Source organism: Hyla sarda, unplaced genomic scaffold (genome assembly GCF_029499605.1).
Source record: "Hyla sarda isolate aHylSar1 unplaced genomic scaffold, aHylSar1.hap1 scaffold_285, whole genome shotgun sequence".
NCBI classification, from domain to species: Eukaryota; Metazoa; Chordata; class Amphibia; order Anura; family Hylidae; genus Hyla; species Hyla sarda.
In genome coordinates, this window is record NW_026609556.1 from 145238 (window position 1) to 164578 (window position 19341).

At 45.5% G+C, this 19341-nt stretch overlaps 8 non-coding genes across 8 annotated transcripts; all 8 read left to right on the forward strand.

Annotated features, from left to right (window-relative positions):
• Positions 1-368: 368 nt before the first annotated feature.
• LOC130326461 (U2 spliceosomal RNA) lies at positions 369-559 on the forward strand. Its single transcript, XR_008871057.1, has one exon. It is a non-coding gene; the product is annotated as a U2 spliceosomal RNA (small nuclear RNA).
• A 2084-nt stretch (positions 560-2643) lies between these two features.
• On the forward strand, positions 2644-2834 carry LOC130326462 (U2 spliceosomal RNA). The gene has a single exon (XR_008871058.1). It is a non-coding gene; the product is annotated as a U2 spliceosomal RNA (small nuclear RNA).
• Positions 2835-5403: 2569 nt separating this feature from the next.
• Positions 5404-5594, forward strand: LOC130326463 (U2 spliceosomal RNA). The gene has a single exon (XR_008871059.1). It is a non-coding gene; the product is annotated as a U2 spliceosomal RNA (small nuclear RNA).
• Positions 5595-7690: 2096 nt separating this feature from the next.
• Positions 7691-7881, forward strand: LOC130326464 (U2 spliceosomal RNA). The gene has a single exon (XR_008871060.1). It is a non-coding gene; the product is annotated as a U2 spliceosomal RNA (small nuclear RNA).
• Positions 7882-9970: 2089 nt separating this feature from the next.
• Positions 9971-10161, forward strand: LOC130326465 (U2 spliceosomal RNA). The gene has a single exon (XR_008871061.1). It is a non-coding gene; the product is annotated as a U2 spliceosomal RNA (small nuclear RNA).
• Positions 10162-12250: 2089 nt separating this feature from the next.
• LOC130326466 (U2 spliceosomal RNA) lies at positions 12251-12441 on the forward strand. Its single transcript, XR_008871062.1, has one exon. It is a non-coding gene; the product is annotated as a U2 spliceosomal RNA (small nuclear RNA).
• A 2572-nt stretch (positions 12442-15013) lies between these two features.
• LOC130326468 (U2 spliceosomal RNA) lies at positions 15014-15204 on the forward strand. The gene has a single exon (XR_008871063.1). It is a non-coding gene; the product is annotated as a U2 spliceosomal RNA (small nuclear RNA).
• Positions 15205-17304: 2100 nt separating this feature from the next.
• Positions 17305-17495, forward strand: LOC130326469 (U2 spliceosomal RNA). Its single transcript, XR_008871064.1, has one exon. It is a non-coding gene; the product is annotated as a U2 spliceosomal RNA (small nuclear RNA).
• Positions 17496-19341: the final 1846 nt, after the last annotated feature.

Here is a 19341-nt window from a genome sequence, read left to right on the forward strand (position 1 = left end):
GTGTTGGTTTGATACCGTTTGGGGACAGCCAAGGAGGCATCTGCAGGCAACAAAGGTAGGTGTGTGCTTGTGTGTGTGTTTCCTATGCAGATCCTAAGCCCAGTGTCACATGCAAGTAGGAGGAGTAAGAAGGGTTCCTGGCAAATCCGGGTTATGGATTGCATTTAAAAAGGCCCCGTGGGAGTGCAATGGGCCCCTGTCTTGCTGCTTAGCAATAATGGTATGGGTTTAGGTTCTGCTGTGTGTACTGGTGGTTGACTGCCCCCCAGCCCAGAGTGTGCATGGAAAATTGTCTGGCAGCCTCCCTGACAGCAAGCAGTGATAGTGCCCATGAAGGGGACCTTGTTGGGCCCGCCCCTTTCACGGTTATCGCTTCTCGGCCTTTTGGCTAAGATCAAGTGTAGTATCTGTTCTTATCAGTTTAATATCTGATACGTCCCCTATCTGGGGACCATATATTAAATGGATTTTTGAGAACGGGGGCCGATTTCGAAGCTTGCTTCCGTCGCCCTATGCATTGACCCGATATGGCAGTATCTTCGGGTACAGTGCACCACCCCCTTACAGGGTTAAAAAGAAAGATTCCTACTTTCATTGCTACCTGCTTGCTGGCTAGCCAGCTAGCCAGCCCTGTGGGCCTTGCTGCTGCTGCAGCCAAAAAACAAAAGGTGGTGCTGCTGCTGCTTCTGCTGCTTCTGCTTCTGCTTGTGTCTGGCCCCTGTTGGAGCGTCCAGGCACAGGACTTCTGCTGCTGCTGACTAAATGGCCTCCTTAATTGGATCATTTGAGTAGCCAGCACACCTGTGCAGGTAGGGCATGACATGATAGGCAGCTGCCTTGATAGCGGGTGGGTGCTGAATGTTCCTAATTGACAAAATAAGATTAATGCTTATGAAGAAATATAAAATCTCATCCCTTCCCCAATATCGCGCCACACCCCTACCCCTTAATTCCCTGGTTGAACTTGATGGACATATGTCTTTTTTCGACCGTACTAACTATGTAACTATGTAACATAACATGGGGGGGTCTCCTGGCTGTTCACACAGGTGTGTCATTGCTGTACATTGACCATGCATTGCTTCTGTGGTATTGCAAAGGCAAAGACAAATGCTTCCAGCCATCCATTGCACTAATGGATTGGTCATCAGCTGGCTGTCTATGTCCCGCATCAATATAGACCAAAGTACAGAGGGTTAGGCTATGCTATTGTGCACCTACCTGATGCATCAGAAGGTGCGAGGCCCTTGCTAAATTCTGTGCACAGACTTTGAGATCTATGCTTTAGACTGTATCTAAACCTGCTCCAACATGGACTGACATTCTGGCCTACTTTCAGCCAATGCGACTTGTCTGTCGCTGAACAGTCGCTTTTTATGTATTCAGCACCTATGTATAATGTTGTAAAAATGCTCTAGAAGCTAAAGTCGCAGAAATGTCACACATATTTGGCCTGCAACTTTCTGTGCGACAAATTCAGACAGGAAAAATCAGTATAAATCCTTAGAAAATTATCCCCCAGTGTCTCCATCTGCTGGCGGTATTGAATAAGCATTGCTGCACTGATGGGGTATGCATTAGACGAAAAAAAAGAAGAAAAAGAAGAATAATACGCCCAGAAAAGAGGCGAAAAGGAGAAAAACGTAAAAAAACGTGAAAAAAAAGTAAGAGGAAGAGAAGGGAAAAAAAGGTGGAAATGGGTTTAAAAGTGATTTCGGCGGAGAAATATATATATATATATATATATATATATATATATATATATATATACGCGCACACACACACATAGATATAAACGTATTCTCCGTTGAGATATTGCAGCCGCTGCTGTGTCCAGGCCCAGGAGCCTTAGCACTGTGCTGTGATGTCACTCAATACCACTGACATCACTAGGTGTAAACAACATCTCTCCTTTGCTGTGTATGTGACTATGGAGCTGTTTGGTGATGTCGTCTATTACGGCCTTCATAGAAGCAACAGGAGATTGTTGCATCCATCTAGAACCCTCAGAACTACAGTGCTATGATGTCACTCACTTCCACAGGCCTTGCAGAGTGTAAACAACAACAACCCAGCTTTGTTGTGTATGTAACCATAGGGATTTGTGATGTCACCTAGAACCTTCACAGCAGCGACAGCTTTATGAGGAGCATCAGCACTGCTCTGCCTGAGCAGAACCATCACCGCCATAGGTTGTCAAATAACCCGGATTTAACCCACACAGGTAAGTCCAATGGGGTGCAGGCATGTCCTCTATGCTTACAGCTTCCCGTGGGTGTTGGTTTGATACCGTTTGGGGACAGCCAAGGAGGCATCTGCAGGCAACAAAGGTAGGTGTGTGCTTGTGTGTGTGTTTCCTATGCAGATCCTAAGCCCAGTGTCACATGCAAGTAGGAGGAGTAAGAAGGGTTCCTGGCAAATCCGGGTTATGGATTGCATTTAAAAAGGCCCCGTGGGAGTGCAATGGGCCCCTGTCTTGCTGCTTAGCAATAATGGTATGGGTTTAGGTTCTGCTGTGTGTACTGGTGGTTGACTGCCCCCCAGCCCAGAGTGTGCATGGAAAATTGTCTGGCAGCCTCCCTGACAGCAAGCAGTGATAGTGCCCATGAAGGGGACCTTGTTGGGCCCGCCCCTTTCACGGTTATCGCTTCTCGGCCTTTTGGCTAAGATCAAGTGTAGTATCTGTTCTTATCAGTTTAATATCTGATACGTCCCCTATCTGGGGACCATATATTAAATGGATTTTTGAGAACGGGGGCCGATTTCGAAGCTTGCTTCCGTCGCCCTATGCATTGACCCGATATGGCAGTATCTTCGGGTACAGTGCACCACCCCCTTACAGGGTTAAAAAGAAAGATTCCTACTTTCATTGCTACCTGCTTGCTGGCTAGCCAGCTAGCCAGCCCTGTGGGCCTTGCTGCTGCTGCAGCCAAAAAACAAAAGGTGGTGCTGCTGCTGCTTCTGCTGCTTCTGCTTCTGCTTGTGTCTGGCCCCTGTTGGAGCGTCCAGGCACAGGACTTCTGCTGCTGCTGACTAAATGGCCTCCTTAATTGGATCATTTGAGTAGCCAGCACACCTGTGCAGGTAGGGCATGACATGATAGGCAGCTGCCTTGATAGCGGGTGGGTGCTGAATGTTCCTAATTGACAAAATAAGATTAATGCTTATGAAGAAATATAAAATCTCATCCCTTCCCCAATATCGCGCCACACCCCTACCCCTTAATTCCCTGGTTGAACTTGATGGACATTAGTGTTGAGCGGCATAGGCCATATTCGAATTCGCGAATATTCGCGAATATATGGACGAATATTCGTCATATATTCGCGAATATTCGCATATTCGTAATATTCTCGTTTTATTTTCGCATATGCGAACATTCGCGTATGCGAAAATTAACAAATGCGAAAATTAACATATACAAAATTAGCATAAGCGGAAATTCGCATATGCGAAAATTAGCATTTGCTGATTTTCGCATATGCGAATTTTCGTTCGGCAGTCTCATACAGTAGTATTAGAGCCTTCTTTACACCACACAAGCTGGAAGCAGAGAGGGATGATCACTGTGATGTGTACTGTGAAGAAAAAAAAAAAAAAAAAAAATATTCGTAATTACGAATATATAGTGCTATATTCGCGAAATTCGCGAATTCGCGAATATGCGATATTCGCGAATAAAATTCGAATTGCGAATATTCGCGAGCAACACTAATGGACATATGTCTTTTTTCGACCGTACTAACTATGTAACTATGTAACATAACATGGGGGGGGGGGGGGGGGGTCTCCTGGCTGTTCACACAGGTGTGTCATTGCTGTACATTGACCATGCATTGCTTCTGTGGTATTGCAAAGGCAAAGACAAATGCTTCCAGCCATCCATTGCACTAATGGATTGGTCATCAGCTGGCTGTCTATGTCCCGCATCAATATAGACCAAAGTACAGAGGGTTAGGCTATGCTATTGTGCACCTACCTGATGCATCAGAAGGTGCGAGGCCCTTGCTAAATTCTGTGCACAGACTTTGAGATCTATGCTTTAGACTGTATCTAAACCTGCTCCAACATGGACTGACATTCTGGCCTACTTTCAGCCGATGCGACTTGTCTGTCGCTGAACAGTCGCTTTTTATGTATTCAGCACCTATGTATAATGTTGTAAAAATGCTCTAGAAGCTAAAGTCGCAGAAATGTCACACATATTTGGCCTGCAACTTTCTGTGCGACAAATTCAGACAGGAAAAATCAGTATAAATCCTTAGAAAATTATCCCCCAGTGTCTCCATCTGCTGGCGGTATTAAATAAGCATTGCTGCACTGATGGGGTATGCATTAGACGAAAAAAAAGAAGAAAAAGAAGAATAATACGCCCAGAAAAGAGGCGAAAAGGAGAAAAACGTAAAAAAACGTGAAAAAAAAGTAAGAGGAAGAGAAGGGAAAAAAAGGTGGAAATGGGTTTAAAAGTGATTTCGGCGGAGAAATATATATATATATATATATATATATATATATATATATATATATATACGCGCACACACACACATAGATATAAACGTATTCTCCGTTGAGATATTGCAGCCGCTGCTGTGTCCAGGCCCAGGAGCCTTAGCACTGTGCTGTGATGTCACTCAATACCACTGACATCACTAGGTGTAAACAACATCTCTCCTTTGCTGTGTATGTGACTATGGAGCTGTTTGGTGATGTCGTCTATTACGGCCTTCATAGAAGCAACAGGAGATTGTTGCATCCATCTAGAACCCTCAGAACTACAGTGCTATGATGTCACTCACTTCCACAGGCCTTGCAGAGTGTAAACAACAACAACCCAGCTTTGTTGTGTATGTAACCATAGGGATTTGTGATGTCACCTAGAACCTTCACAGCAGCGACAGCTTTATGAGGAGCATCAGCACTGCTCTGCCTGAGCAGAACCATCACCGCCATAGGTTGTCAAATAACCCGGATTTAACCCACACAGGTAAGTCCAATGGGGTGCAGGCATGTCCTCTATGCTTACAGCTTCCCGTGGGTGTTGGTTTGATACCGTTTGGGGACAGCCAAGGAGGCATCTGCAGGCAACAAAGGTAGGTGTGTGCTTGTGTGTGTGTTTCCTATGCAGATCCTAAGCCCAGTGTCACATGCAAGTAGGAGGAGTAAGAAGGGTTCCTGGCAAATCCGGGTTATGGATTGCATTTAAAAAGGCCCCGTGGGAGTGCAATGGGCCCCTGTCTTGCTGCTTAGCAATAATGGTATGGGTTTAGGTTCTGCTGTGTGTACTGGTGGTTGACTGCCCCCCAGCCCAGAGTGTGCATGGAAAATTGTCTGGCAGCCTCCCTGACAGCAAGCAGTGATAGTGCCCATGAAGGGGACCTTGTTGGGCCCGCCCCTTTCACGGTTATCGCTTCTCGGCCTTTTGGCTAAGATCAAGTGTAGTATCTGTTCTTATCAGTTTAATATCTGATACGTCCCCTATCTGGGGACCATATATTAAATGGATTTTTGAGAACGGGGGCCGATTTCGAAGCTTGCTTCCGTCGCCCTATGCATTGACCCGATATGGCAGTATCTTCGGGTACAGTGCACCACCCCCTTACAGGGTTAAAAAGAAAGATTCCTACTTTCATTGCTACCTGCTTGCTGGCTAGCCAGCTAGCCAGCCCTGTGGGCCTTGCTGCTGCTGCAGCCAAAAAACAAAAGGTGGTGCTGCTGCTGCTTCTGCTGCTTCTGCTTCTGCTTGTGTCTGGCCCCTGTTGGAGCGTCCAGGCACAGGACTTCTGCTGCTGCTGACTAAATGGCCTCCTTAATTGGATCATTTGAGTAGCCAGCACACCTGTGCAGGTAGGGCATGACATGATAGGCAGCTGCCTTGATAGCGGGTGGGTGCTGAATGTTCCTAATTGACAAAATAAGATTAATGCTTATGAAGAAATATAAAATCTCATCCCTTCCCCAATATCGCGCCACACCCCTACCCCTTAATTCCCTGGTTGAACTTGATGGACATATGTCTTTTTTCGACCGTACTAACTATGTAACTATGTAACATAACATGGGGGGGGGGGGGGGTCTCCTGGCTGTTCACACAGGTGTGTCATTGCTGTACATTGACCATGCATTGCTTCTGTGGTATTGCAAAGGCAAAGACAAATGCTTCCAGCCATCCATTGCACTAATGGATTGGTCATCAGCTGGCTGTCTATGTCCCGCATCAATATAGACCAAAGTACAGAGGGTTAGGCTATGCTATTGTGCACCTACCTGATGCATCAGAAGGTGCGAGGCTCTTGCTAAATTCTGTGCACAGACTTTGAGATCTATGCTTTAGACTGTATCTAAACCTGCTCCAACATGGACTGACATTCTGGCCTACTTTCAGCCGATGCGACTTGTCTGTCGCTGAACAGTCGCTTTTTATGTATTCAGCACCTATGTATAATGTTGTAAAAATGCTCTAGAAGCTAAAGTCGCAGAAATGTCACACATATTTGGCCTGCAACTTTCTGTGCGACAAATTCAGACAGGAAAAATCAGTATAAATCCTTAGAAAATTATCCCCCAGTGTCTCCATCTGCTGGCGGTATTGAATAAGCATTGCTGCACTGATGGGGTATGCATTAGACGAAAAAAAAGAAGAAAAAGAAGAATAATACGCCCAGAAAAGAGGCGAAAAGGAGAAAAATGTAAAAAAACGTGAAAAAAAAGTAAGAGGAAGAGAAGGGAAAAAAAGGTGGAAATGGGTTTAAAAGTGATTTCGGCGGAGAAATATATATATATATATATATATATATATATATATATATATATATATATACGCGCACACACACACATAGATATAAACGTATTCTCCGTTGAGATATTGCAGCCGCTGCTGTGTCCAGGCCCAGGAGCCTTAGCACTGTGCTGTGATGTCACTCAATACCACTGACATCACTAGGTGTAAACAACATCTCTCCTTTGCTGTGTATGTGACTATGGAGCTGTTTGGTGATGTCGTCTATTACGGCCTTCATAGAAGCAACAGGAGATTGTTGCATCCATCTAGAACCCTCAGAACTACAGTGCTATGATGTCACTCACTTCCACAGGCCTTGCAGAGTGTAAACAACAACAACCCAGCTTTGTTGTGTATGTAACCATAGGGATTTGTGATGTCACCTAGAACCTTCACAGCAGCGACAGCTTTATGAGGAGCATCAGCACTGCTCTGCCTGAGCAGAACCATCACCGCCATAGGTTGTCAAATAACCCGGATTTAACCCACACAGGTAAGTCCAATGGGGTGCAGGCATGTCCTCTATGCTTACAGCTTCCCGTGGGTGTTGGTTTGATACCGTTTGGGGACAGCCAAGGAGGCATCTGCAGGCAACAAAGGTAGGTGTGTGCTTGTGTGTGTGTTTCCTATGCAGATCCTAAGCCCAGTGTCACATGCAAGTAGGAGGAGTAAGAAGGGTTCCTGGCAAATCCGGGTTATGGATTGCATTTAAAAAGGCCCCGTGGGAGTGCAATGGGCCCCTGTCTTGCTGCTTAGCAATAATGGTATGGGTTTAGGTTCTGCTGTGTGTACTGGTGGTTGACTGCCCCCCAGCCCAGAGTGTGCATGGAAAATTGTCTGGCAGCCTCCCTGACAGCAAGCAGTGATAGTGCCCATGAAGGGGACCTTGTTGGGCCCGCCCCTTTCACGGTTATCGCTTCTCGGCCTTTTGGCTAAGATCAAGTGTAGTATCTGTTCTTATCAGTTTAATATCTGATACGTCCCCTATCTGGGGACCATATATTAAATGGATTTTTGAGAACGGGGGCCGATTTCGAAGCTTGCTTCCGTCGCCCTATGCATTGACCCGATATGGCAGTATCTTCGGGTACAGTGCACCACCCCCTTACAGGGTTAAAAAGAAAGATTCCTACTTTCATTGCTACCTGCTTGCTGGCTAGCCAGCCCTGTGGGCCTTGCTGCTGCTGCAGCCAAAAAACAAAAGGTGGTGCTGCTGCTGCTGCTGCTTCTGCTTCTGCTTGTGTCTGGCCCCTGTTGGAGCGTCCAGGCACAGGACTTCTGCTGCTGCTGACTAAATGGCCTCCTTAATTGGATCATTTGAGTAGCCAGCACACCTGTGCAGGTAGGGCATGACATGATAGGCAGCTGCCTTGATAGCGGGTGGGTGCTGAATGTTCCTAATTGACAAAATAAGATTAATGCTTATGAAGAAATATAAAATCTCATCCCTTCCCCAATATCGCGCCACACCCCTACCCCTTAATTCCCTGGTTGAACTTGATGGACATATGTCTTTTTTCGACCGTACTAACTATGTAACTATGTAACATAACATGGGGGGGGGGGGGGGTCTCCTGGCTGTTCACACAGGTGTGTCATTGCTGTACATTGACCATGCATTGCTTCTGTGGTATTGCAAAGGCAAAGACAAATGCTTCCAGCCATCCATTGCACTAATGGATTGGTCATCAGCTGGCTGTCTATGTCCCGCATCAATATAGACCAAAGTACAGAGGGTTAGGCTATGCTATTGTGCACCTACCTGATGCATCAGAAGGTGCGAGGCCCTTGCTAAATTCTGTGCACAGACTTTGAGATCTATGCTTTAGACTGTATCTAAACCTGCTCCAACATGGACTGACATTCTGGCCTACTTTCAGCCGATGCGACTTGTCTGTCGCTGAACAGTCGCTTTTTATGTATTCAGCACCTATGTATAATGTTGTAAAAATGCTCTAGAAGCTAAAGTCGCAGAAATGTCACACATATTTGGCCTGCAACTTTCTGTGCGACAAATTCAGACAGGAAAAATCAGTATAAATCCTTAGAAAATTATCCCCCAGTGTCTCCATCTGCTGGCGGTATTGAATAAGCATTGCTGCACTGATGGGGTATGCATTAGACGAAAAAAAAGAAGAAAAAGAAGAATAATACGCCCAGAAAAGAGGCGAAAAGGAGAAAAACGTAAAAAAACGTGAAAAAAAAGTAAGAGGAAGAGAAGGGAAAAAAAGGTGGAAATGGGTTTAAAAGTGATTTCGGCGGAGAAATATATATATATATATATATATATATATATATATATATATATATATATATATACGCGCACACACACACATAGATATAAACGTATTCTCCGTTGAGATATTGCAGCCGCTGCTGTGTCCAGGCCCAGGAGCCTTAGCACTGTGCTGTGATGTCACTCAATACCACTGACATCACTAGGTGTAAACAACATCTCTCCTTTGCTGTGTATGTGACTATGGAGCTGTTTGGTGATGTCGTCTATTACGGCCTTCATAGAAGCAACAGGAGATTGTTGCATCCATCTAGAACCCTCAGAACTACAGTGCTATGATGTCACTCACTTCCACAGGCCTTGCAGAGTGTAAACAACAACAACCCAGCTTTGTTGTGTATGTAACCATAGGGATTTGTGATGTCACCTAGAACCTTCACAGCAGCGACAGCTTTATGAGGAGCATCAGCACTGCTCTGCCTGAGCAGAACCATCACCGCCATAGGTTGTCAAATAACCCGGATTTAACCCACACAGGTAAGTCCAATGGGGTGCAGGCATGTCCTCTATGCTTACAGCTTCCCGTGGGTGTTGGTTTGATACCGTTTGGGGACAGCCAAGGAGGCATCTGCAGGCAACAAAGGTAGGTGTGTGCTTGTGTGTGTGTTTCCTATGCAGATCCTAAGCCCAGTGTCACATGCAAGTAGGAGGAGTAAGAAGGGTTCCTGGCAAATCCGGGTTATGGATTGCATTTAAAAAGGCCCCGTGGGAGTGCAATGGGCCCCTGTCTTGCTGCTTAGCAATAATGGTATGGGTTTAGGTTCTGCTGTGTGTACTGGTGGTTGACTGCCCCCCAGCCCAGAGTGTGCATGGAAAATTGTCTGGCAGCCTCCCTGACAGCAAGCAGTGATAGTGCCCATGAAGGGGACCTTGTTGGGCCCGCCCCTTTCACGGTTATCGCTTCTCGGCCTTTTGGCTAAGATCAAGTGTAGTATCTGTTCTTATCAGTTTAATATCTGATACGTCCCCTATCTGGGGACCATATATTAAATGGATTTTTGAGAACGGGGGCCGATTTCGAAGCTTGCTTCCGTCGCCCTATGCATTGACCCGATATGGCAGTATCTTCGGGTACAGTGCACCACCCCCTTACAGGGTTAAAAAGAAAGATTCCTACTTTCATTGCTACCTGCTTGCTGGCTAGCCAGCTAGCCAGCCCTGTGGGCCTTGCTGCTGCTGCAGCCAAAAAACAAAAGGTGGTGCTGCTGCTGCTTCTGCTGCTTCTGCTTGTGTCTGGCCCCTGTTGGAGCGTCCAGGCACAGGACTTCTGCTGCTGCTGACTAAATGGCCTCCTTAATTGGATCATTTGAGTAGCCAGCACACCTGTGCAGGTAGGGCATGACATGATAGGCAGCTGCCTTGATAGCGGGTGGGTGCTGAATGTTCCTAATTGACAAAATAAGATTAATGCTTATGAAGAAATATAAAATCTCATCCCTTCCCCAATATCGCGCCACACCCCTACCCCTTAATTCCCTGGTTGAACTTGATGGACATATGTCTTTTTTCGACCGTACTAACTATGTAACTATGTAACATAACATGGGGGGGGGGGGGGTCTCCTGGCTGTTCACACAGGTGTGTCATTGCTGTACATTGACCATGCATTGCTTCTGTGGTATTGCAAAGGCAAAGACAAATGCTTCCAGCCATCCATTGCACTAATGGATTGGTCATCAGCTGGCTGTCTATGTCCCGCATCAATATAGACCAAAGTACAGAGGGTTAGGCTATGCTATTGTGCACCTACCTGATGCATCAGAAGGTGCGAGGCCCTTGCTAAATTCTGTGCACAGACTTTGAGATCTATGCTTTAGACTGTATCTAAACCTGCTCCAACATGGACTGACATTCTGGCCTACTTTCAGCCAATGCGACTTGTCTGTCGCTGAACAGTCGCTTTTTATGTATTCAGCACCTATGTATAATGTTGTAAAAATGCTCTAGAAGCTAAAGTCGCAGAAATGTCACACATATTTGGCCTGCAACTTTCTGTGCGACAAATTCAGACAGGAAAAATCAGTATAAATCCTTAGAAAATTATCCCCCAGTGTCTCCATCTGCTGGCGGTATTGAATAAGCATTGCTGCACTGATGGGGTATGCATTAGACGAAAAAAAAGAAGAAAAAGAAGAATAATACGCCCAGAAAAGAGGCGAAAAGGAGAAAAACGTAAAAAAACGTGAAAAAAAAGTAAGAGGAAGAGAAGGGAAAAAAAGGTGGAAATGGGTTTAAAAGTGATTTCGGCGGAGAAATATATATATATATATATATATATATATATATATATATATATATATATACGCGCACACACACACATAGATATAAACGTATTCTCCGTTGAGATATTGCAGCCGCTGCTGTGTCCAGGCCCAGGAGCCTTAGCACTGTGCTGTGATGTCACTCAATACCACTGACATCACTAGGTGTAAACAACATCTCTCCTTTGCTGTGTATGTGACTATGGAGCTGTTTGGTGATGTCGTCTATTACGGCCTTCATAGAAGCAACAGGAGATTGTTGCATCCATCTAGAACCCTCAGAACTACAGTGCTATGATGTCACTCACTTCCACAGGCCTTGCAGAGTGTAAACAACAACAACCCAGCTTTGTTGTGTATGTAACCATAGGGATTTGTGATGTCACCTAGAACCTTCACAGCAGCGACAGCTTTATGAGGAGCATCAGCACTGCTCTGCCTGAGCAGAACCATCACCGCCATAGGTTGTCAAATAACCCGGATTTAACCCACACAGGTAAGTCCAATGGGGTGCAGGCATGTCCTCTATGCTTACAGCTTCCCGTGGGTGTTGGTTTGATACCGTTTGGGGACAGCCAAGGAGGCATCTGCAGGCAACAAAGGTAGGTGTGTGCTTGTGTGTGTGTTTCCTATGCAGATCCTAAGCCCAGTGTCACATGCAAGTAGGAGGAGTAAGAAGGGTTCCTGGCAAATCCGGGTTATGGATTGCATTTAAAAAGGCCCCGTGGGAGTGCAATGGGCCCCTGTCTTGCTGCTTAGCAATAATGGTATGGGTTTAGGTTCTGCTGTGTGTACTGGTGGTTGACTGCCCCCCAGCCCAGAGTGTGCATGGAAAATTGTCTGGCAGCCTCCCTGACAGCAAGCAGTGATAGTGCCCATGAAGGGGACCTTGTTGGGCCCGCCCCTTTCACGGTTATCGCTTCTCGGCCTTTTGGCTAAGATCAAGTGTAGTATCTGTTCTTATCAGTTTAATATCTGATACGTCCCCTATCTGGGGACCATATATTAAATGGATTTTTGAGAACGGGGGCCGATTTCGAAGCTTGCTTCCGTCGCCCTATGCATTGACCCGATATGGCAGTATCTTCGGGTACAGTGCACCACCCCCTTACAGGGTTAAAAAGAAAGATTCCTACTTTCATTGCTACCTGCTTGCTGGCTAGCCAGCTAGCCAGCCCTGTGGGCCTTGCTGCTGCTGCAGCCAAAAAACAAAAGGTGGTGCTGCTGCTGCTTCTGCTGCTTCTGCTTCTGCTTGTGTCTGGCCCCTGTTGGAGCGTCCAGGCACAGGACTTCTGCTGCTGCTGACTAAATGGCCTCCTTAATTGGATCATTTGAGTAGCCAGCACACCTGTGCAGGTAGGGCATGACATGATAGGCAGCTGCCTTGATAGCGGGTGGGTGCTGAATGTTCCTAATTGACAAAATAAGATTAATGCTTATGAAGAAATATAAAATCTCATCCCTTCCCCAATATCGCGCCACACCCCTACCCCTTAATTCCCTGGTTGAACTTGATGGACATTAGTGTTGAGCGGCATAGGCCATATTCGAATTCGCGAATATTCGCGAATATATGGACGAATATTCGTCATATATTCGCGAATATTCGCATATTCGTAATATTCTCGTTTTATTTTCGCATATGCGAACATTCGCGTATGCGAAAATTAACAAATGCGAAAATTAACATATACAAAATTAGCATAAGCGGAAATTCGCATATGCGAAAATTAGCATTTGCTGATTTTCGCATATGCGAATTTTCGTTCGGCAGTCTCATACAGTAGTATTAGAGCCTTCTTTACACCACACAAGCTGGAAGCAGAGAGGGATGATCACTGTGATGTGTACTGTGAAGAAAAAAAAAAAAAAAAAAAAATATTCGTAATTACGAATATATAGTGCTATATTCGCGAAATTCGCGAATTCGCGAATATGCGATATTCGCGAATAAAATTCGAATTGCGAATATTCGCGAGCAACACTAATGGACATATGTCTTTTTTCGACCGTACTAACTATGTAACTATGTAACATAACATGGGGGGGGGGGGGGGGGGTCTCCTGGCTGTTCACACAGGTGTGTCATTGCTGTACATTGACCATGCATTGCTTCTGTGGTATTGCAAAGGCAAAGACAAATGCTTCCAGCCATCCATTGCACTAATGGATTGGTCATCAGCTGGCTGTCTATGTCCCGCATCAATATAGACCAAAGTACAGAGGGTTAGGCTATGCTATTGTGCACCTACCTGATGCATCAGAAGGTGCGAGGCCCTTGCTAAATTCTGTGCACAGACTTTGAGATCTATGCTTTAGACTGTATCTAAACCTGCTCCAACATGGACTGACATTCTGGCCTACTTTCAGCCGATGCGACTTGTCTGTCGCTGAACAGTCGCTTTTTATGTATTCAGCACCTATGTATAATGTTGTAAAAATGCTCTAGAAGCTAAAGTCGCAGAAATGTCACACATATTTGGCCTGCAACTTTCTGTGCGACAAATTCAGACAGGAAAAATCAGTATAAATCCTTAGAAAATTATCCCCCAGTGTCTCCATCTGCTGGCGGTATTGAATAAGCATTGCTGCACTGATGGGGTATGCATTAGACGAAAAAAAAGAAGAAAAAGAAGAATAATACGCCCAGAAAAGAGGCGAAAAGGAGAAAAACGTAAAAAAACGTGAAAAAAAAGTAAGAGGAAGAGAAGGGAAAAAAAGGTGGAAATGGGTTTAAAAGTGATTTCGGCGGAGAAATATATATATATATATATATATATATATATATATATATATATATATATACGCGCACACACACACATAGATATAAACGTATTCTCCGTTGAGATATTGCAGCCGCTGCTGTGTCCAGGCCCAGGAGCCTTAGCACTGTGCTGTGATGTCACTCAATACCACTGACATCACTAGGTGTAAACAACATCTCTCCTTTGCTGTGTATGTGACTATGGAGCTGTTTGGTGATGTCGTCTATTACGGCCTTCATAGAAGCAACAGGAGATTGTTGCATCCATCTAGAACCCTCAGAACTACAGTGCTATGATGTCACTCACTTCCACAGGCCTTGCAGAGTGTAAACAACAACAACCCAGCTTTGTTGTGTATGTAACCATAGGGATTTGTGATGTCACCTAGAACCTTCACAGCAGCGACAGCTTTATGAGGAGCATCAGCACTGCTCTGCCTGAGCAGAACCATCACCGCCATAGGTTGTCAAATAACCCGGATTTAACCCACACAGGTAAGTCCAATGGGGTGCAGGCATGTCCTCTATGCTTACAGCTTCCCGTGGGTGTTGGTTTGATACCGTTTGGGGACAGCCAAGGAGGCATCTGCAGGCAACAAAGGTAGGTGTGTGCTTGTGTGTGTGTTTCCTATGCAGATCCTAAGCCCAGTGTCACATGCAAGTAGGAGGAGTAAGAAGGGTTCCTGGCAAATCCGGGTTATGGATTGCATTTAAAAAGGCCCCGTGGGAGTGCAATGGGCCCCTGTCTTGCTGCTTAGCAATAATGGTATGGGTTTAGGTTCTGCTGTGTGTACTGGTGGTTGACTGCCCCCCAGCCCAGAGTGTGCATGGAAAATTGTCTGGCAGCCTCCCTGACAGCAAGCAGTGATAGTGCCCATGAAGGGGACCTTGTTGGGCCCGCCCCTTTCACGGTTATCGCTTCTCGGCCTTTTGGCTAAGATCAAGTGTAGTATCTGTTCTTATCAGTTTAATATCTGATACGTCCCCTATCTGGGGACCATATATTAAATGGATTTTTGAGAACGGGGGCCGATTTCGAAGCTTGCTTCCGTCGCCCTATGCATTGACCCGATATGGCAGTATCTTCGGGTACAGTGCACCACCCCCTTACAGGGTTAAAAAGAAAGATTCCTACTTTCATTGCTACCTGCTTGCTGGCTAGCCAGCTAGCCAGCCCTGTGGGCCTTGCTGCTGCTGCAGCCAAAAAACAAAAGGTGGTGCTGCTGCTGCTTCTGCTGCTTCTGCTTCTGCTTGTGTCTGGCCCCTGTTGGAGCGTCCAGGCACAGGACTTCTGCTGCTGCTGACTAAATGGCCTCCTTAATTGGATCATTTGAGTAGCCAGCACACCTGTGCAGGTAGGGCATGACATGATAGGCAGCTGCCTTGATAGCGGGTGGGTGCTGAATGTTCCTAATTGACAAAATAAGATTAATGCTTATGAAGAAATATAAAATCTCATCCCTTCCCCAATATCGCGCCACACCCCTACCCCTTAATTCCCTGGTTGAACTTGATGGACATATGTCTTTTTTCGACCGTACTAACTATGTAACTATGTAACATAACATGGGGGGGGGGGGGGGTCTCCTGGCTGTTCACACAGGTGTGTCATTGCTGTACATTGACCATGCATTGCTTCTGTGGTATTGCAAAGGCAAAGACAAATGCTTCCAGCCATCCATTGCACTAATGGATTGGTCATCAGCTGGCTGTCTATGTCCCGCATCAATATAGACCAAAGTACAGAGGGTTAGGCTATGCTATTGTGCACCTACCTGATGCATCAGAAGGTGCGAGGCTCTTGCTAAATTCTGTGCACAGACTTTGAGATCTATGCTTTAGACTGTATCTAAACCTGCTCCAACATGGACTGACATTCTGGCCTACTTTCAGCCGATGCGACTTGTCTGTCGCTGAACAGTCGCTTTTTATGTATTCAGCACCTATGTATAATGTTGTAAAAATGCTCTAGAAGCTAAAGTCGCAGAAATGTCACACATATTTGGCCTGCAACTTTCTGTGCGACAAATTCAGACAGGAAAAATCAGTATAAATCCTTAGAAAATTATCCCCCAGTGTCTCCATCTGCTGGCGGTATTGAATAAGCATTGCTGCACTGATGGGGTATGCATTAGACGAAAAAAAAGAAGAAAAAGAAGAATAATACGCCCAGAAAAGAGGCAAAAAGGAGAAAAATGTAAAAAAACGTGAAAAAAAAGTAAGAGGAAGAGAAGGGAAAAAAAGGTGGAAATGGGTTTAAAAGTGATTTCGGCGGAGAAATATATATATATATATATATATATATATATATATATATATATATATATATATACGCGCACACACACACATAGATATAAACGTATTCTCCGTTGAGATATTGCAGCCGCTGCTGTGTCCAGGCCCAGGAGCCTTAGCACTGTGCTGTGATGTCACTCAATACCACTGACATCACTAGGTGTAAACAACATCTCTCCTTTGCTGTGTATGTGACTATGGAGCTGTTTGGTGATGTCGTCTATTACGGCCTTCATAGAAGCAACAGGAGATTGTTGCATCCATCTAGAACCCTCAGAACTACAGTGCTATGATGTCACTCACTTCCACAGGCCTTGCAGAGTGTAAACAACAACAACCCAGCTTTGTTGTGTATGTAACCATAGGGATTTGTGATGTCACCTAGAACCTTCACAGCAGCGACAGCTTTATGAGGAGCATCAGCACTGCTCTGCCTGAGCAGAACCATCACCGCCATAGGTTGTCAAATAACCCGGATTTAACCCACACAGGTAAGTCCAATGGGGTGCAGGCATGTCCTCTATGCTTACAGCTTCCCGTGGGTGTTGGTTTGATACCGTTTGGGGACAGCCAAGGAGGCATCTGCAGGCAACAAAGGTAGGTGTGTGCTTGTGTGTGTGTTTCCTATGCAGATCCTAAGCCCAGTGTCACATGCAAGTAGGAGGAGTAAGAAGGGTTCCTGGCAAATCCGGGTTATGGATTGCATTTAAAAAGGCCCCGTGGGAGTGCAATGGGCCCCTGTCTTGCTGCTTAGCAATAATGGTATGGGTTTAGGTTCTGCTGTGTGTACTGGTGGTTGACTGCCCCCCAGCCCAGAGTGTGCATGGAAAATTGTCTGGCAGCCTCCCTGACAGCAAGCAGTGATAGTGCCCATGAAGGGGACCTTGTTGGGCCCGCCCCTTTCACGGTTATCGCTTCTCGGCCTTTTGGCTAAGATCAAGTGTAGTATCTGTTCTTATCAGTTTAATATCTGATACGTCCCCTATCTGGGGACCATATATTAAATGGATTTTTGAGAACGGGGGCCGATTTCGAAGCTTGCTTCCGTCGCCCTATGCATTGACCCGATATGGCAGTATCTTCGGGTACAGTGCACCACCCCCTTACAGGGTTAAAAAGAAAGATTCCTACTTTCATTGCTACCTGCTTGCTGGCTAGCCAGCCCTGTGGGCCTTGCTGCTGCTGCAGCCAAAAAACAAAAGGTGGTGCTGCTGCTGCTGCTGCTTCTGCTTCTGCTTGTGTCTGGCCCCTGTTGGAGCGTCCAGGCACAGGACTTCTGCTGCTGCTGACTAAATGGCCTCCTTAATTGGATCATTTGAGTAGCCAGCACACCTGTGCAGGTAGGGCATGACATGATAGGCAGCTGCCTTGATAGCGGGTGGGTGCTGAATGTTCCTAATTGACAAAATAAGATTAATGCTTATGAAGAAATATAAAATCTCATCCCTTCCCCAATATCGCGCCACACCCCTACCCCTTAATTCCCTGGTTGAACTTGATGGACATATGTCTTTTTTCGACCGTACTAACTATGTAACTATGTAACATAACATGGGGGGGGGGGGTCTCCTGGCTGTTCACACAGGTGTGTCATTGCTGTACATTGACCATGCATTGCTTCTGTGGTATTGCAAAGGCAAAGACAAATGCTTCCAGCCATCCATTGCACTAATGGATTGGTCATCAGCTGGCTGTCTATGTCCCGCATCAATATAGACCAAAGTACAGAGGGTTAGGCTATGCTATTGTGCACCTACCTGATGCATCAGAAGGTGCGAGGCCCTTGCTAAATTCTGTGCACAGACTTTGAGATCTATGCTTTAGACTGTATCTAAACCTGCTCCAACATGGACTGACATTCTGGCCTACTTTCAGCCGATGCGACTTGTCTGTCGCTGAACAGTCGCTTTTTATGTATTCAGCACCTATGTATAATGTTGTAAAAATGCTCTAGAAGCTAAAGTCGCAGAAATGTCACACATATTTGGCCTGCAACTTTCTGTGCGACAAATTCAGACAGGAAAAATCAGTATAAATCCTTAGAAAATTATCCCCCAGTGTCTCCATCTGCTGGCGGTATTGAATAAGCATTGCTGCACTGATGGGGTATGCATTAGACGAAAAAAAAGAAGAAAAAGAAGAATAATACGCCCAGAAAAGAGGCGAAAAGGAGAAAAACGTAAAAAAACTTGAAAAAAAAGTAAGAGGAAGAGAAGGGAAAAAAAGGTGGAAATGGGTTTAAAAGTGATTTCGGCGGAGAAATATATATATATATATATATATATATATATATATATATATATATATATATATATACGCGCACACACACACATAGATATAAACGTATTCTCCGTTGAGATATTGCAGCCGCTGCTGTGTCCAGGCCCAGGAGCCTTAGCACTGTGCTGTGATGTCACTCAATACCACTGACATCACTAGGTGTAAACAACATCTCTCCTTTGCTGTGTATGTGACTATGGAGCTGTTTGGTGATGTCGTCTATTACGGCCTTCATAGAAGCAACAGGAGATTGTTGCATCCATCTAGAACCCTCAGAACTACAGTGCTATGATGTCACTCACTTCCACAGGCCTTGCAGAGTGTAAACAACAACAACCCAGCTTTGTTGTGTATGTAACCATAGGGATTTGTGATGTCACCTAGAACCTTCACAGCAGCGACAGCTTTATGAGGAGCATCAGCACTGCTCTGCCTGAGCAGAACCATCACCGCCATAGGTTGTCAAATAACCCGGATTCAACCCACACAGGTAAGTCCAATGGGGTGCAGGCATGTCCTCTATGCTTACAGCTTCCCGTGGGTGTTGGTTTGATACCGTTTGGGGACAGCCAAGGAGGCATCTGCAGGCAACAAAGGTAGGTGTGTGCTTGTGTGTGTGTTTCCTATGCAGATCCTAAGCCCAGTGTCACATGCAAGTAGGAGGAGT